Below are 18,572 nucleotides of genomic sequence, written 5' to 3' on the forward strand. Positions count from 1 at the left end.
CTGACATTGGAGTCAGCTACTTGCCAGCAGTTCCACCGCGAGGGAAACGCCGCTCGGCACCTCGCTAACGCCGTGAGGGAAACGGCCAACGGTGTCTCCTTCCAGGGACCGGACTACATTTCCCAGAAGGCCAAGCCCAGGCGCCCGCTATCAGCGTCATCAGGCGGCGCCAGGGCTTCTCAAAAGACCAGCCGGTGCCCCGCAGCGCGGGACGCGCTTTCTGAGACCGCCACTTACCTTATCCTAACTGACATTGGAGTCAGCTACTTGCCAGCAGTTCCACCGCGAGGGAAACGCCGCTCGGCACCTCGCTAACGCCGTGAGGGAAACGGCCAACGGTGTCTCCTTCCAGGGACCGGACTACATTTCCCAGAAGGCCAAGCCCAGGCGCCCGCTATCAGCGTCATCAGGCGGCGCCAGGGCTTCTCAAAAGACCAGCCGGTGCCCCGCAGCGCGGGACGCGCGCGGGCGTTCGCCGGGCGAAGCCCGGGCCAAGGGCGGGCCCGTTTCAGCCCGTTACAGACTGTGCAGGACTGGACTGGGCCACGGTATTGTCATTTCCATTTACAGTCACATATCATTTTCTAGTGTTACACTGCTGCATATTCCCACTATATTAGCCTGAAGCTTTGTAGCACCCGAACCCTTTTAATAATGAATAAACGGACTAGAAGCAAAAAGACCTCTAGCCTAACTGACATCACCGGTCCACTAGACCTATTCATTACTAAAACGCATGAGGTCATCGATAATAGCATACAGATATTACAACGTAGGGTATCCCATGAGTTGGAGGTTGCAAGAAGGTCGTCCATGGGGCCTCTGGCATCTGCTCAAACTCCCTTAAAGGGTCCAACTGCCCCCCTGCTCAAGCAGGCAGAGAACACGAATGTAGTAATCCATACTGTCCCAAATAGCGTGGATTTATCTGCTACCCAACTCTCCCTGGGGTCCAATTCCTGTGAGGATTTGGAAATTACACCAGATCTACAATTCTCCCAAGACGAACAGGACAGCGCAGATGTTGTAGACCTCGACCCCACGGGCAATCGGGAGGGTGCCATAGCAAAGAGGTCAAACACAAACACGGTTAAAGCCCCATATGAGATAGCATCAGCTGTGCAAAACACAAAGATCTCTCTTAAACTTCCCACTGATGCTATTCTATCAGGGCAATTAACCTCCATTAACAACGGTGCTGATTGCACAGTGACAACTCATGACCCCTGTCCAAGAGAGCTGTTAGGGACACAAACATCGGGTGTTGTCATCCAGAATCCATGCTCTGTATGTATAACACTACACGACTTTATCACAAACAGCATGGGGCGATTGCTAAAACATCACCTGCAACCCCTAGAGAAGAGCATCATGACCATAGAGAAACAACTTGCCAAATTAAATGCCCCAGCATTCAAGCAAAACACACTGGGCACACTCGCTAAGGGCCCTGGGACTGTAAATAACACAAACACCCAGGCTCAACGTCCAACTCCACCAACCATTCAGCCCAAGCCTCATCCGCCCAAAAAAGCTGTTAACACAGAAATCCAAAAAACTGACAGGCAAAACACACAAGCTACCTCAAACCCCGTTACAACAGAAGGGTCGGTAAAACGGAAAGGCCCTATTGAGAACCCGCAAAAAACTCCAGCTCCTGCGGAGTCCACCAGCCAAATAGCAAAACAAAAGGATACCCTACCACCATCTCAAAAAACCCAACCACCTCAACCACAAGCTAATGAGAAGAAGGCCCCAAGGTATAGACGTCCGATACATCTCCCGCCTGAGGCGACCCCGTATACCGTTATACTCACAGGGGTTACAGAGCTGGCTGATGGTACGGATGAACCCCCTTGGTCCCTACGAAACAAGGTACTACAGTGGCTAAGCCAAAACAGACCTCTTCACCCTTACAACCATGGCAGAATTGTATCCATGAGGAGAGTGTTCTGGATTGGTGAAACCAAAAAATCTCTAAAGGGCGATTGTATCGTACTAAACTGTGAGGACCCTGACACAGCCGACTATATCTCCTCATGGCCAGCTCTGGAAAAAAGGGGGGGCGTTGATGTACAACGTCTTTCCTTTTTCTACCCCCCTTTAAACATCCCTGATTATGGTAGTCCAAACAATTGGGAGGAAGCACAGGATTGGACTTGGACACAGGTGGGGCACTATAATGGAAATAGAAATAGGAATAGGAACAGCAAAAACCACTGGAATGGAGGGTGGGACAATCATCCCTGGCCAATGAGAAGAGAGAATGCATATCCTGATTACTGGAGGGGGGTCCCTATGAGAAATAGGTATGAGTGCTTGGACATGGTTGATTGACCAATAATGATAACAAACCTTAAAAATACAAGTCTAGGCACTCCTGTTAAAACCCCAAACAGTGAAGACCAGCTTGTCACTGTTAAAGGACCATCAGAGGGGCACATGCCGGATCCTCTTCTATGGAATACACCTCTTACCCCTATAACCCCACAGAACTGTATCCAAACATACAGGGAGCAAGGATTAAATCTAGAGGGAATAGAGAGCCCCACTCCTCAGCTAGTGGCCACAGAACCCAGCCGTTACAAATCAAATTTGAAAATTACCTCCTGGAACATTGCAGGGCTGAGTAATAAAGCAAGAGCCTACCCGTTCCTATCATTTATGGCAAATCAGGATATAGCATGCCTACAGGAATGCTGGGATCAGGAGGAAACTCATATTGAGGGCTTCAGCACCCACTATATCCCGGCGTTACAGGGCAACCGAGGCAGAGGGTCGGGGGGCTTATGCATCTTTATCTCTAATTTGAGTAATATAAAACTATCCACATATGTGCCGAGTGCATCCAATACAGAGGTGGCTAGATCCCTGCAAGGACTCATGGTCAAAACAAATGGGTGGTCCTTTTTCTTGGTGAATGTATACATAAACGTGCCCAAAGTAGAGCCCAAAGCCTTAATAACAGAACTTAACGCAATGCTCTTGAGGGGCGATAAAAATGCAGATTGTATCCTGGTAGTGGGAGACTATAATTGCCATCTGTGCCCTTATAGTGCCACAAAAAATTGCGGCATTTATAATTTAAGAGGGGACCCCACCACACATTTTGAACACTCCACTATTGGGAATATGCTTAACCAACTAATGCATGACTGGGACATGGGGTTCGCTAATGAACTTTGCGAGCCCTATGTAGCCTTCCAGACAACATTCTTCGGGCGGGGGTCAGGCACCACAATTGACTATATCTTAATGACCAACAAGAACCAGGGTTGCCTGGGGGCCTTCAACACGGAAGACCTAGCATTAAGTGACCACTACCCGATTAGCACCACAATCCTTATCGAGAAAGATGAGCGCCCCGAGCAAAGCATAACGAGCATCTTACATGGTCGCTCGGTGTCAATGGCAAAAAAAAATGGGTATGCTATAAAGTGGGGAAAAATCGATGCTACAACCTTTCTAAAAGATCTAGTGCAGAAAGAAATGAACCAATTCATGGTCTGCCTAGAAACTAATACTACCCCTCAGCAAATTATAGCGGCATATGGAAGCATAATCGCCACTACAAATGATAAATTAACAAAAAAGCTCAAGAGAGGTATAGCAAAGAGAGAACATGGCTGGTTCAATTCCGCCTGCTCTAAAGCCCACAAAGACCTATTACAGGCTCTAAAGACACTTCCCAAGGATAACAGTATGATCAAGCAAGCAAGATGTGTCTATAAGCAGACGCTAAGTAAACGACAGGATGAACTTAAAAATCAGGCTTGGGAAGCCCTAGTAAAGGCAAGCTCCATAAGAGACGATGTCTCTTTTTGGAAGGAAATTAACGCTCCCTTCTTTTCCTCGGACAACAAGGCAGATTCAATGGAGATAGCCATAATGGAAGATGTCTGGGTTGACTATTTTACCTCTTTATACAAAAAAGAAGTAATAAATTTGACCCCAGAACATAACATCTATAACAGGAATTTGGCGATTCCAGATAGCTTCCCTTTAAATATAGTTTTTACCCCTGCGGAGGTTGAATTAGCAATCGCACAGAGCGCAAACTTAAAAGCCCCCGGCCCAGATGGAGTCCCCATTGACCTATTTAAAGTCAATGCAGAATTGTGGGCTCCATTACTAGCAAACGTACTAAATGCGTATAGCACAATAGGATTTCCTGATTCATGGCATGAAGCCATAATTATCCCAATATTCAAAAAGGGGAACAGACAGGACCCAAAATGCTACCGCCCTATTTCCCTGTTGGATACATTAATGAAAGTGGCAGGTAGAGTATTGCTCACTAAACTCCAATCTTGGTCCAAAGACAAAGGGATCCTTTCTAAATTACAGTACGGCTTCAAAACTGGAGTTGGTACTGTTGAGCAGGGTTTAAATTTAAATTTAATAATAAATAAGTACATCAGCAAGAAACAAGGGAACCTCTTCCTTACTTTTGTCGATTTATCCTCGGCTTTTGACTGCCTCGATCATGCGGTGCTGTGGAAAACTCTGACAAAGCTGGGTATAGATAAAAATATCCTATATTTTATCCAGGAATTATACAGAGATGCGGGTGCAGCGGTTAGATATGGTAAAAATGGCGAGCGAACAAAAAAATTCCCTATAGCGAAGGGCGTCCGACAGGGCTGCATCCTTGCTCCATTTCTTTTTAATCTATACATCAACGAGATAGCAGACGTTTTAAATGATCTTAGAGTTGACTACCCTAAAATAAATGGCACCCCAGTATCTTTATTATTGTATGCTGACGATGCTGTGATTATGGCTCGTACACAGTTAGGTCTTCAGAAAGCCATAACAGGTTTCTCGTCTTTTATGTCCTCAAGAGGCTTAAAAATAAATGAGGGGAAAACATTTACAATGTCATGCTCCCTGCGGAAAAACACACCAGACTGCAAAACCTTTGTAAACACCAGCAAGATAGCGATGACCAAAACCTTTTCCTATTTAGGAATTACATTTAACAATAAGGGAACATGGTCACCAGCAATAACCTCGAGGAACTTAGCTTTTGCCCGTACAATAGGCGCTCTTAAACACTTTGCTAAGAGACTGGGCAAGAAACCTGTGAACATACTACTGAAGATATATGCTGCTAAATGCGTGTCAACCGCCGTATATGGGGCAGGTATATGGGGCATAGCAGATAGCACACAGATCCAAACAGCGGAAAATGCTTTCTTTAGATATCTACTCTCAGTCCCCCGCTCTACGTCTACTACTGTGTGTCACAATGAACTGGACAGAGTACATATCACAGATTTGATAAAAATAGCCCCTGTAATGCTGTGGTTTAAGATTTGGACATGCGAGGATACAGGGTTCAACAGAGAAGTAATTAATGATTGTCTAACTTACTCTGAGTCTACCAAACAACCATGGCTAGCTTATGTGAAAAAGTTCTGTCTCTCTATTGGTAAACCAGATCTTTATTCAAACCCCACAACATGCTCATTAATATCAAAAAAATCTCTAAAAACGGCATGTTTAGATTTATTGGCGGAACGAAGATGGTATTTAGACGGGCACAAGTCCACCATAGTATCTCATCGTAACATCTTACATGGTTCGGGTATCCATGCCTATCTAGCACCAATTTATTCATGCTACCATAGAATGCTCCTGACCCGAATGAGGACGGAGTCGTTCTATAGGCTTGTATCTTTCCCTATCACAAACATCTGGTCTGTAAATATGGAAAATTGCCCGTGCGATGACTTATCTAGACAGTCAAATATACACTGTATATTCTTTTGTAAATACTATGAGTGGGGGAGAAAAAGATATCTGTTACCATTGTTAAAGTTATGGGGTGTAAGAACCTGTAAAGCTGCACTGTTTAGACTATACATGCTGCAGGATGAAGTTACCATAGTGACAGCGATAAAATTCCTGGCATTTATTGTAAAATGCAGGGGCTCTATGGGAAACGCATAGGACTTCTTGGATAAACATAAAACTGAAAATTCGTATTATAATGTTCCTTATAAACACCGAATAGTACGTATACAGCAGTAGACTGTATGAATCCCAAGAGTCTTGTAAATGAATTTTAGAATTGTTACATATTCACATTTCAATGAACTCGTTCTATTTTATCCTTTTTATCCCGATGATATTTTATATTGTAAGAATCTTTGTATATGAGAAAATATGTCTAGTCTGTTTTTGTGTCTCGTATTTGTATGTTATGCTTTTATGGTTTTTTGTCAAAATACCGAATAAAGCTATTTTGAATTGAATTGAGTACTAAAGACTAATTGGTAAGAAAATGGAAAGAAAGGGTAGTGTAAAAAGAAACAGCATGAAAAAGATGACGTTACAAATTATAATACAGTACACAAGGGGTAGGCTCAGTGGTCAGAAAAAAGCTGGCGGGGTTGAGCGCGTGAGAAGAGTGGGATGGGGGAAGCAGGGTGGAGAGGGGCCGGGAAGGGGATGTATCGATGAGAGGGGGAGAAGGTAGGGGTATTAAGGATGAGGGAGAGTTAAGCAAGTACAGTAAGAGAGGGATTATGTACCCCCATATTTTTTCCCATGTGTATTTCAAGGTCTTTTTTTAAACTGACATAAGAAGGGTTACCTCGTAGATCTTCAGGGAGGGCATTCTAGATGCTGGGGGCCTTACCAGAGAAGGAGCGGGATTGAGAGGCTTTTTTTCAGAAGAGGGTGGATGAGGAGAAGAGAGTTGATGCTTCTCAGCAGTTGGGCGCAACCTGCTTTGTTGTTTGAGAGGTAGAGTGAGGTCTTTTGATAGAGGGCTTTGTGCGTAATGCAGGCAACTTAATAGGAGGATCTGCCTTTGATGGGAAGCCATTTAAGGTCCTTGAGGGCAGGTGAGATATGGTCAAAACGTTTACAGTCAGTTGTTAGCCTGACTGCTAGGTTGAGAATATATTTGAGGGAGGGCAAGGTGAACTTTGGGAGTTCCGGAGATTAAAGCAATTCCGTAATCAATTTTCAAGAGGACTAGAGATTGGACAACCAATTTGAAATCTTCCACCGGAATGAAAGGTTTGATTTTTTTGAGATGTTGGAGTGTGAAGAGTGCTCCCTTTACCACATTTTTTATATGGGAATTGAGCATCAACTTCCTGTTGATGGTGATGCCAAGAGATTTTTTTAATTCGGGATTGGAGACAGAACAGTTTAGGGTATTAAGGTCAGGGATCCATGTTTGAATGGGGAGAGGGTTGTTTTTAGGAGAGAAAAGAATGACTTCAGGTTTGTTTGGATTGAGTTTGAGATGATTGGAGTAGAACCAGGATTGAAACTCGGTGAGGGCAGTGTTGAAGTGTAAGATATCAGAGTGGGATTACATTTTATAGTACAGTTGGGTATCATCGGCATACAGGTGATAGTTAATTCCGGCTTGTTAAGTATGAAGGTAAGGGGTTCCATGAAGAGGTTGAAAAGAGCGGGAGAGAGGATAGATCTTTGTGGGACACTGAGGGAGACAGGTGTTGGGCAAGGGGGCAGATATGAATTTTAATTTCTTGGGTTCTATGTTGGAAGTAGGAGGTGAACCAGTTTAGGACGGTGCCATTAAGGCCGAAACGATCTTTGAGTGCATTAAGTAAGGTTGAATGGTTAATTGAATCAAATGCAGCAGTGAGGTCGAGAAGAATGAGTAGGCAGGTCTCGCCCTTATCCAGGGCGAGGTGGATGTCATCCACTGTATTAAGCAATGCAGTTTCTGTGCTGCAGCCTTTGCGGAAGCCGGATTAAAGAGGGTCAAGCAGGTTGTATCAATGTGTTTATCTAATTGAAGTAGGGCACATTTTTCAAGGGCTTTGGAGAGAAGGCATAGGTTGGAGATGGGGCGGATGCTATTATGGTCATTGGGGTCAGCCTTGGGGTTTTTAGGGATGGGTGTGATTTGTCCAAGTTGGAGGGTGACAGGGACGCACCCCGTAGAAAGGGAGGAGCTAATTGTGAGAAGTTGGCCTGGCATATGCTGTCCACTATTCTAGTGGGCACCTTGCACCAGTCCAAATGACCCTTATTGATGATAGGTTAAAGACAACCTTATAGAAAGCTATCCTAGTGGTAGCTGTTGAGAGCAGCCTTCAGGCTTAGTCTTGAAGGAATGTAAAGCAGCTTGTTTTACCAGTCTATAATCTCATGAATGACCAAATGAAAGGAGAACCACACCAGGTATACATATAACATCTATATATTTATTCTAAATACTTCCCTCTAGTCTCTTTATGAGGCTAGAGGCAAAAGTACATAAGGAAATCTTAATAGCACACAGTAAATTAGCACAATATACGTTGAGCCCTAGGGGGCGTACTAAACCATATATTAAGAAAGTGGTATAAGAACCACAACTTAGCTAGACACAAGGCCTAGAGCCTGTAGAAGTGCTGGGGCCACAAGGAACCACCCAAGGTAGTGACACAGGGGACCCATGGGGGCGCGTTCAGCGTCTAAACACAGCCACGAATCACCATTAACTTCTACGGGGAAAGTCGCGGTTGGAAATTTAAAGATTAAGGACACTTCAGAGAGGACTTGGAGCAAACCCCTTTAGACTTAATTGGTTCTAGAGTCAACACCCACGGGAGCTCCAGGGTACTCGAGTTACCTCACCCAGGGAAGCCGGGTGCATAGGTGTCTTTTGGTGTCAGGAATCGTCGTCGTTTCCAATGGCGATCTGCTGCTGCCGGTGAAGAGGAAAGTGTCTGGGTGAATCCAAGCCTGGATCAAGATGAGAAGAACCTGAAAGCAGAGTGGATGGAGTCTGGGTTATCAGCCAGTGACCAGGAGCACGATCGGCGGATGCCTACCGATGTCGGGTGATTTCAGGTGAAGAAGGTGAAGCTTGACTCTTCAGCCACAAGGACCAGGAGGTGTCAACGATGACCAGGATCTGGAATCGAGCTGTCCCACGCCTGGATGTCGAGTGCTGCAGTGTCAGTGCCTAGATTGGACCCAACAAGCCTTGGCAACAGTAACCCATGCAGGAAGTAAAGAAATTCTTCGGTGCAGACCAGCAAGGTCTGAGGGACTCACCATGCGGTGGGGAGTCAGGGCACGTCTGGAGCAACCAGGGAAGCCCAAGGAAAAGTAGAGTTGCCTTTGTGGGGACCCACTAGTCGAAGGACCAGGGATCGCAAAGGAGCCTCAAGCGGAAATGCAAGAAACGGGCTCCCGGAACACTCGTGGAGTGTATGCCCACAATCTTCGGTGCAGATGATGCTCGGTCGGGGCTTAGGCTATGAGTAACCCAAAGCACAACTTCAAGAGATGTCGAGAAGTCAATGCACTAGCAAATGTGTACAGTGTCCAGGAGTTCCGGGTCCACGTCACTCATGAGGGCTGCAGGTTTCAGCTTTGCTGGGGACTCGGGTCAGCCTCTGAGAAGTCTGGAAATCTTCTTTCTGTGCTGCAGGTACTTCGGAGTCCGTCGGGAGCTTCGGAGATGCAGACCAGCAAATGCTTTGTTGGTGCCTCCAGGCAGGGGAGTCACTCCTTGACCCCAAGGGAGATTTCTTCAGTCCTCTAGTCTTTAGTAGAGCGTCAAAGTTCCAGCATTCAGTTTCAGAGTTTCGTCCAGGTGTAATCTAAAGTCCTGTTGCCAGGGGTTCCTTACTTATACTTAAGGGGGGTTGGACTAACTCTATGGGAGGGTCTGGAACGAGGGGGGGTTACACCCATTTCCTTTGTCCAGTTTTTCGCCAGAGCAGGGGCTGGTAGCCCCTGCAACCAGTTTGAACTGGACTATGCACAGGGATACCAAATGTGCCCCCAGTGCAGACTTCAAAGCACTCTCAGAGTGCACCCACCCAGCCCCAATACACTAAAGCCTGTTTGGGAGGTGGTAACACCTCCCTGTGGCAGGAAAACTATTGTCCAGGCCTCCCCTGCTGGAGTTTCGTCCAGCAGCAGGAGGTCAGACTCGTGTCTGTGGCTATAGCATCCATTTTTTTATGCCAGGGTTCTTTTAAATTGTTACCAGGTAGACCGGTGTGTACTTGTCTCTCCCTCTATAAGGGAGGAATACTACCCCGCCACCATAACTGGCAGGGGGGTAGGATTCCAAAGTGCTTGACACCAAACATGACATGTTTCCATGCAGCCGTTCCAAAGTTAGCCTTTACCGCGAGGTTATAATACACTTAAGAAGGCTTCCCAGGGGTGGCATAATACATGCTTCAGCCCCTTGTAGGCCTCTGGGGTAGCTATGCCCTTAGTACCTAGTGTACCACATACTAAGGACTCACAAGGGTACTCCAGTAACAAAACTGGAGTGTACCTATAGTACATGGAATCATTTTAGAGAGGAAGCAGTTAGGCTGGGGTCCTGAATAGCAGGGCCCCAGCCAGACTAAAGTCGAGAAACTGAGAAACACCAGCAAAAAGTGGGGGTCACCATAGTAAGCAGATCCTACTCTCCTACATTAATGATATTGGTCCAATAAGGGACAATGACGTGCTTTAGCTCTTGGACGAGGGTAGATGGAAGCTGGTCTTTTGTGCGAGAGTACGATTTTAATTTGGATAAGATGTTAAAGACTTCGAGTTCGGAACGGAGTGGAAATTCTGCCAGGAGGCATTATTTTTAAGTAGTGGGTTAGTGAGGTAGGGTTCAGTCAGGGTAGATGAAGGAAGGTGTAGGGAAGGAGTAGGGGGTAGAGTCAGGGGGGAGTGTGATAATGAGGTAGCATCAAGAGGACAATGGGGGTGGGGGGGTGCTGAGATACAAGGAAGGATTGATCAATGTTGGCAATTTTTTCGGAGTAAAAGTTAGCAATTTCTTCACATTTGTTAGTGGAGGCAACAAGTTGAGGGGGGTTTGGTTTCTAACAGTGTTGATCAGTTCTCTGGGTTTGTTCTTGGCAGGGCCGAGTTGCGAGCAAAATAAATATGCCTTTTCAGAGAAAATGTATTTTTTAAAGGTAGATCTAGCGGTTCTAAGGAGGGCGAGATGGATGGGGGAAGGGTGTTGTCTCCATGTTCTTTCAGCGAGCCTAAGTGAACGTCTTTCATTGTTGAGGTGTGAGGTAAGCCATGATTTGGAGGGGATATTTTTTAGAGTTTTAAGTTCGGATGTGGCAAGTTGATCAAAAACCTCAGAGACAGTTTTATTAAAGTGCTCAGTGAGTTCATTTGCATTGAGAGAGGGTGGGGTGAGACGAAGTTGGGTTTGGCGTTTGGACTCAAGTGTGCCAGGAGGGATTTGCTTAAGATTTCTGGTCACAATCATGATTTTGTTGTTTTTAGCTAGGGCGGGCGGGGATGAGGGGGAAATCGTGAACAATACGAGGTGGTGGTCAGACCAGTCGATAGGGGTGATGTTGGATAGGAATGCCAAATTTCTTGTTAGTGATGATGGTGGCAAGAGTAGCTCCTTTGGAGTGGGTTGAGGAGTGGCACAGTTGTTTTGAGGTCGCTAATCTAGAGAAGATTAGTGAGAAGGTTGATTGTGGGATCCTCAGGTTCATTCCAGTGAAGGTTAAAATCTCCTTGTTAGAAAGTAACGATTGAGTAAGAAGGTCAGATAGTTCTTCAGTGAAGGGCAGAGGCTCACCGGGTGGGTGGTAGATATTGTGTAGTTGTATTGGGGGAGTGCCCTTCATTTTAAGTTCGGCTCCAAGGTATTCAAAGGTTGTGTAGTCTGTGTTCTTGGCTAGGGAGTGCTGGAGTTCTTTTTTAAAAATAATTTCTAAACCACCCCCCTGATCTCTCAGATCTGTCCTTCCTGATAGTGTAGTAACCGGGGGGCGGGGTGGGGAGTAGGTCTAGGATGGGTGTTGAGTGTTCTTTGACCCAGGTTTATGTGAGGAAGGCAATGTCAATACCTTCGCTAAGGATGGTTTGGGATATTTCGGTTGCATGTCAAACAGCTGAGCGGCAGTTCAAGAGCATGCATGTCAGGTGTTAAGGGTTAGTATTGGGGGAGGGCATGAGTGAATGGCGGTGAGTTAAGGGGGGACTGGGGGAGCTGAGAGAAGGGAGGATTCTGCTGATCCCCATGATAACAGGGATGTTGAAGTGAAGGAAGGAAGAATCCTTAAGGGGGGACTTATTTAGGTAGGAGGTGCAGATGTCAGATAGGTCGGAGGCGGAGAAGTCATTCAAGGTACGAAGAGGACTGTGTGTACGATTGTGAAGAGGGTGGTTATCAAAGGCTTGGGATATGGGGCTTTCAGAGGGCCAGAGCATGGAGAGGAGGACCAAGAGGGGCGGGTTCTAGGGTTGAGGGATTTGAATTGTTTTTAAATCCTCTCTAAGTCGGGCACGTTCTGTAACTAAGGTAGAGATATTGCAGTAATTGTTGCAAAGTGTCTGGGTTGAAATAGTGAGGTGGGATGTAGTTGTGGCAGAAGAAGGGGAGAAGGTATGGTCTGAGTTGGCTGGGGGAGTAGGTGTGGTGTTTGGAGAGGGAGAGAGGCCAGGTGGGGGAGACAAGGGTAGTACGGAGACTGTGGAGTGGGGGAGGCCTGGGGAGGGGAGGGAGGTGTGATCCAGCTTTGGGAGGGAGGGGCAAAGCGAAGGGCGGGACAGTTATAGAGGTAGGAGATGGGGAGTGAGGAGACGCAGCATCAGAGTTGGGGGTTGGAGTGTAGTTCGGGGAGGGAGGAGAAGGGGCAGGAAGGGGTATATTAGCTAGGAGGTGAACTTGAGGGGAAGGAGAGGGGTTTGAGATGGGATTAGGGGTTGTAGGGAGATGGTCATTAGGGGGCATGGTAGTTTGGGGAGTGGTGAGGGAATTCGAGGTGATGAGGTGGGTGGGTTCAAGACAGGGTGATAGAATAGAGCTCAAAGAAAGGGATATGTCATTAAGGTTTGGTATGTCAAGAGGGAGAGGGGTTAGCATTGGGAAGTCAGGGGAGAGCCAGGAAGGGTCTTGGGGTTGAGCAGGTGTGGGAAGAGGAGTAGGTATGGACAACTGGTGGGATTGGGTGCTGAAATGGTGTTCAGAGATGGTGAGGTGGTGTTCGGAGGCTTGTATCAGGATGTTACCTGTTTTGAAAATGGAAATGGCAATTTCACCAGGGAAAAGTGGGGAAGGAGTAGTGGATAGTTTTAAAACGGAAGGGATTTTGCTCGATTTAGATACTGGGAGGTGGCGTAAGAAGGTGCTCTTCCATTTGGAGGGGCGTTTGGGGAAGAAAATATAGTTGGTTTTTATGGGGGACGAGAGGCTGTGGTAGTTGTCAACAATTAGGGTTTCGGGATGCCGGATTAGTATTTTATGTTTAAAAATTTCCTTGGCATTTTTGGAAAGATTAGGAGGGTAAGGAATGGTCCAGGAGTTGGGGCCATGTTTGGTGAGGGAGCGGTGTTTGGAGGTGAGAGCGGGATAGAGGTGGGATGTAAGAATGAGATTGAGGAGGGACATGATAGGTCAATTGGTTGGAGGAGATGGAGGAGAAAAGAAGGGAGGGTGGAGTGATATAAAGAGATTTAGGCAACAGCAAGGAGTGAGGGGTAGGGGGGTTGACGTAAGGTGGTGAGGTATGTACTGAAGGCAGAAGATAGGGAGAGGTAAAGTGACGGGAGTGTAAGGGCGAGTGAGATGTAGAAAGTGAGAGAGAAATAGACTCAGGAGGGGGATTGACAAATTGGAGTAATTTAACAACAACACTGGATATTATAAATAGAGCATTCAGTAAGATCAGTAAAGGCAATTTAAAGTGCATATAGATCAGATTAAATAGCAATGAGGAAATACGTAATAAAGAGCCAAACTAGAATTAGATCAACAGTAGCGCATCAGAGTTAAAGGAATGCATTTGGAGAGGGCAGAGGTGAAGCAGCAATGGTCTCCAGACAGGAAGGCTCGGGCGGGCGGGGGCTGCACAGTAGTCCTCATGCAGCGAAACCGCACTGGGCTCTTGAGCAGTGAAGATGACGTCAGCGAATCGGGAAGTGCAGCTCGAGAGAGGTCTAAGGCCGGTCCAATGAAGTCCAATGAGGCAGTCCAACATCGGAGGGCGAGGTCCGGTGAGTCACAAGGTCTGGCAGGGGGGCAGGAGGAAGGCACCGGCTTTTCGGGGTGGTACCACGGGTCAGGCCAGAGTTACAAGCATCGATGAGCCTGGTCTTAGTAACATTGCCGGACTGCTGTCAGGCACCCTGGGACAGCTTCGTTAGGCATGGTCCAGAAGTCGGGCAATGAGGAGGACGCATCGAGGGCATGTCCCTGTGGGACCCAGATCCGCCCTGTATGTCTGTTAATCTAGCCTCTGCATCGGGTCGCTGGGGGCATGGAGGCAGGGTGCGGAGATCAGTGCCAACGATTAGGCTGAAGCTGAAGCTTGTGGTAGACCAGACTGCAACCATTGATTGACCGAGCACGGGGGAAGTAAAGATCGGGAGGCTTGGTTGTAGGCAGTGATTTCAGAGCATATCGGATCACCAGATCATGATGTGCAGGTAGCGGCTCGAACAGCGGTTGGTCCGGTCTTCACCTTTCAGCTGTGAATTCGATGCAGTGATTAGATACGGAGGACGGATCGGTTAGCCGCTCGCCGAGCGGGAGCTGAGGAGTTCAGGTGTCGCCATTTTAAGGTGGAAGAACAAAATGTCTGCAATGTTGGAGTGGCAGTCAAGGGGCTACGAAATGTAGCTGGTCGAGCCGAGATTGTAGGCGCAGACCCCCCAAACCTCGATCTGGCAGCAAACACCAAAACGGGGGGTCTGAAACAACCAGAGCAGGACCTTAAGAGCTCTACGGAGGCGCAAGTGGATTAGTCACTTTCTGGCCCGTTCATAGACCCAGAGCTGAAAACGGAGTTGCCCAGTGCGCTAACCCAAGCTATTCACGGACTTGCAGGGGAGCATCTTGGAACAGAGGCATATACTTCACCGGTTCTTCAAGTGGGGGGCATCGCGCACCAGCAACTTCGGGAGCACAATCAAGGAGGCTCGTACCGGCGATCAGCGTGAGCGATGGCAAGAGGCTCATCGGGTTCAGGGAGGTCAATGCCGCACGGGAACCCCAGCACTTTGTTGTTAGAGGCTGCGGGGACACTGTGCAGGACCTTGATGAGCTAGGTTTAGGCATTTGGCAGTCGGGCGCAAAAGATGGCAGAACCGCTGTACGGGCTCCAGGAGACAGTCCAAGCAGGTGCAAAACACAGCACCGGATCATCTGAGGTAGAGGGGATGCTGCACAACCTGAGAACACCCCGGAGAGCTCAATCCAGACGCGACTAGAAAAGATCTCAGAGAGATCGTTCCCGGCAGGGGAGGCGAAGGTGCATCAGGAATCAAGGAGATCTTCTTCGCAGGTGAGCCAAACTTGGGCCCAGACGATCTAGTAAGTTGCAGCAGGAGATGTCGGGGTAAGATGGAGGCAGATAGTGGGGTTACATGGGAATATAAACTGAAAAGGTAATCCCCAACTCGGGAGCTCCAGCGGTGAGCTCCTACTTGGCGGCCATTTTTTCCAGGTTGAGGTAAGATTGCACCTGACTGGTCAGAGTACGGTAGTTAAGGGCTACTGTTGTCGAGATTGTGGGGGTGATTAGGAGCCCTAGGTAGAGGATAGATGTTGAGGTCCATTGGAGGGGACAGACAATGGGGTTGGATGCGATCTCCAGTAGGATCAGGCGTTGGGTTGTTGGCCTTCAGGAATATACTTTCAATGCCGAGTACGTCCCTGGAGCCCGGAATCTGGCGGCCGACTGTTTGTCAAGGATGGTGAAAGAAAGTGATGGGAACGAAGCGCATGACAAGATGGAAGAAGAGCTGGAAGATCGCCAAATGGAAAATGTTTGTGCCATCCAGAGAGCGATAGGTGAAGAAACTTAGAAGTGTGCTCTAAGGGATGACGGAGTCCTGGATGAGGTGTGCAAGAGAGTAAAAGACAGGTGGAAACACGAAGATAAACGAGTGAAGGCCCTTTGGCCATTCTGGATGGTAAAAGATGAATTGTTAGTGATCGACGAATGTCTGTTCAGGGGAACTAGGTTAGTACCTCCCGTGACGGTGAGAGAGAATCTCGTTGACATGGCTCACGATGGCCACCTGGGCATCACCAAGACCAAGCAAAGGCTGAGAGAAGATTATTGGTGGCCGAGCATGGACCTTGCTATTGAAAGGAAGGTGAGAGACTGCATTCCGTGTGGCATCAGCGACAAGGTACTAAAGCAACTGACACCTCCAATGGTGTGCAGACCACCACCATCAGGACCCTGGGAAGAGTTGGCGTTGGACATTGTTGGTCCATTGACAGGAGAGGTGCGCACGCCATACATCCTGGTGCTTATGGATCTGTACTCCAGGTGGCCGGCAGTCAAGCTGGTGAGCGAAATCACAACCAAGACCGTCATCGAGTTCCTTCGAGGGCTGTTTGAAAGGGAAGGATTACCCAGCAGCCTACTCACAGACAATGGGGTACAGCTGTGTTCTAAAGAGATGGATGATTTCCTTGAGGAGAGGGGAATCACACACAAGCGTTGTGCCTTTATCACCCTGAGACAAATGGCATGGTGGAGCGTTTTAATAAGACCCTCAAGGAGAGTATCCAGTTAGCCAAGGCCAGCAACATGAATTGGAAAGAAGAAGTATGGAAGCGCTTAGAAGCATACAGGTTTACCCCGCACCAGACGACGGGAGTCACCCCGTTTGAAATGCTCCGAGGAAGGATACCCAACACCAGACTGTCACCAGGGTGGATGGGGTGGCATAAGGGTTGGTCAGACCACTCCAAAGAGGCGAGAGGGCTAGTGAGGCAGAAAGAAGCCATGGGTGAAAAGAAGGAAAGATTCGACAGGCTCAACTCTACATGGGAGGCTGGCTTCAAAGTAGGTGATGACATTAAGATCAGGACACCCACTGGCAGGGCAAGTTGGTCAGAATACAGTAGGCCAACCAAGATCACTAAATTGTTCAGGAATGCTGTAAAGACCCAGGAAGGGAAGATTTGGAACCTGGGAGTAGTGAAGTTTTGCCCATCCAGTCAAAGTTCTGGTAGTGGCGGGGAGGGTGAGGGCGACCCCGAGGGGAACAGTGGTCTCCCTCCCAAGAAACGGTGGCCTGTCTCCCACCCAGGTGGTATTACCAGCCGGAGAATGATCAGACCACCCAGACATTATGAACAGTATGTGAGGATGTAATCTGCCTGGAATATTTTGGTTGTTATGTTCAATGCTTTTATGTCTTTCCGCAGGGGAGGAGGATGTGTGGTATCTTCCACTCTCTTCTCCCCCGGCAACTCTGCAGAGAATGGAGCAGCTCGCGGTGACATCATTCAGAATGTCACCGCGACCAGCGTTCCAAGCCGAGCGCCTGGGAGAGTACGAAGTGTCACCCGCCGGAGCCGTTGCTGTGGCTGAGGTCGTTTATTGTACTTGTTCACTAGAATCCTATTAAACGTCAACCTGACTTCCAGCTGTGTGTTTGGTCATCCTTACGCGGATTCTACAGGTATCTTGCATGTGGTGCTGTGAGGTCAGATTGAGGGCCTGGGATTTATCCGGTCGAATTGAGTCAATTCATTAAGGAAAGCCGGTAGTGATGTAACTTGCTTCTCTATCATTGCCAGGACATCATCTGCATACAGGCTAATAGTGTGGCGGTCTCCGCCAAACGAAATCTCCTGTATCAGAGGGTTGGTCTGCACTCTATAGGACTTGGGCTCCATGTATAGGGCAAAGAGCAGGGTGAAACTGGGCACCCTTGTCTAGTACCCCTGCTTACTGGAGAAGGGCTGGACATGCAACCGTTGACCCGGAATACTGCTGTGGGGTGCTGAGTATAAACTCCCAGAAATGGTCCCTGAGCCCAAAGTGTTTTAAGGTGGCCTAGAGGTAGGGCCAGTGGACTCTGCCAAACTCCTTCTATGCAGCCTGCAGCATCCTTTCCTGGTTGTTTCTCTGGGCCTTGTCTATGAGATGGAGGACACTCCTTGTGTTGTCGCTGCACTGTCACTGTGGAACGAATCCTGCCTGATCCAGGCCAATAAAGCCCGGGAGCTGTGGAGTAAGATGAGGTAGGATGCCTGTGAAGATTTTAAGGTCGGTCTGTAAGAGGAGCATTGTGTTTTATCCTTCTCTGGTTTAGGGATCCCAGGATAGATGCCATCCGCATTGATGGGGGAAGGGCCAATGAGGTTCCTAGAGCTTTGAACAGTCAGTGAGGAGGGGTGTCAAGATCTGGCAGAAGGTCTTATAGAAGATGGCACAGAAGATGTGGATGGTTTCTGGCAAGCTATGCTAGAGATGTCCTCTTCTAAGCATATGGGACTATCTAGGTCGGTTCTCTGTTCTGGAGTTAGTGTTGAGGTGGAAAACTCCTTTAGATATGCTGATGTGTCCTCTGGTGAGAGGGACTGTGCAGTGTATAAGTCTTGATGGAATTCCTTAAACACCTTTGCTATAAGTGGATCCTCGTTCCTTTCCCGGTTCGTAGACTCTAGTACCATTTGGACACAGTGTTCCTGATGTTGTATACAGAGTCTGTTGGTGAGTAGACACCCGCTTCTGTCTCCCCCAAAGTAAAACCAGTGCCAGAGATGGAGGACCGCATATTCAGCTCTGTCCACATGGATGTCAGCAAGTTATGTCCTGGCAGCCTCTAGCTTTCTCCAGACCCTG

The sequence above is a fragment of the Lissotriton vulgaris genome, chromosome 3_1 (genome assembly GCF_964263255.1).
Source record: "Lissotriton vulgaris chromosome 3_1, aLisVul1.2, whole genome shotgun sequence".
In the NCBI taxonomy this organism is placed as follows: domain Eukaryota; kingdom Metazoa; phylum Chordata; class Amphibia; order Caudata; family Salamandridae; genus Lissotriton; species Lissotriton vulgaris.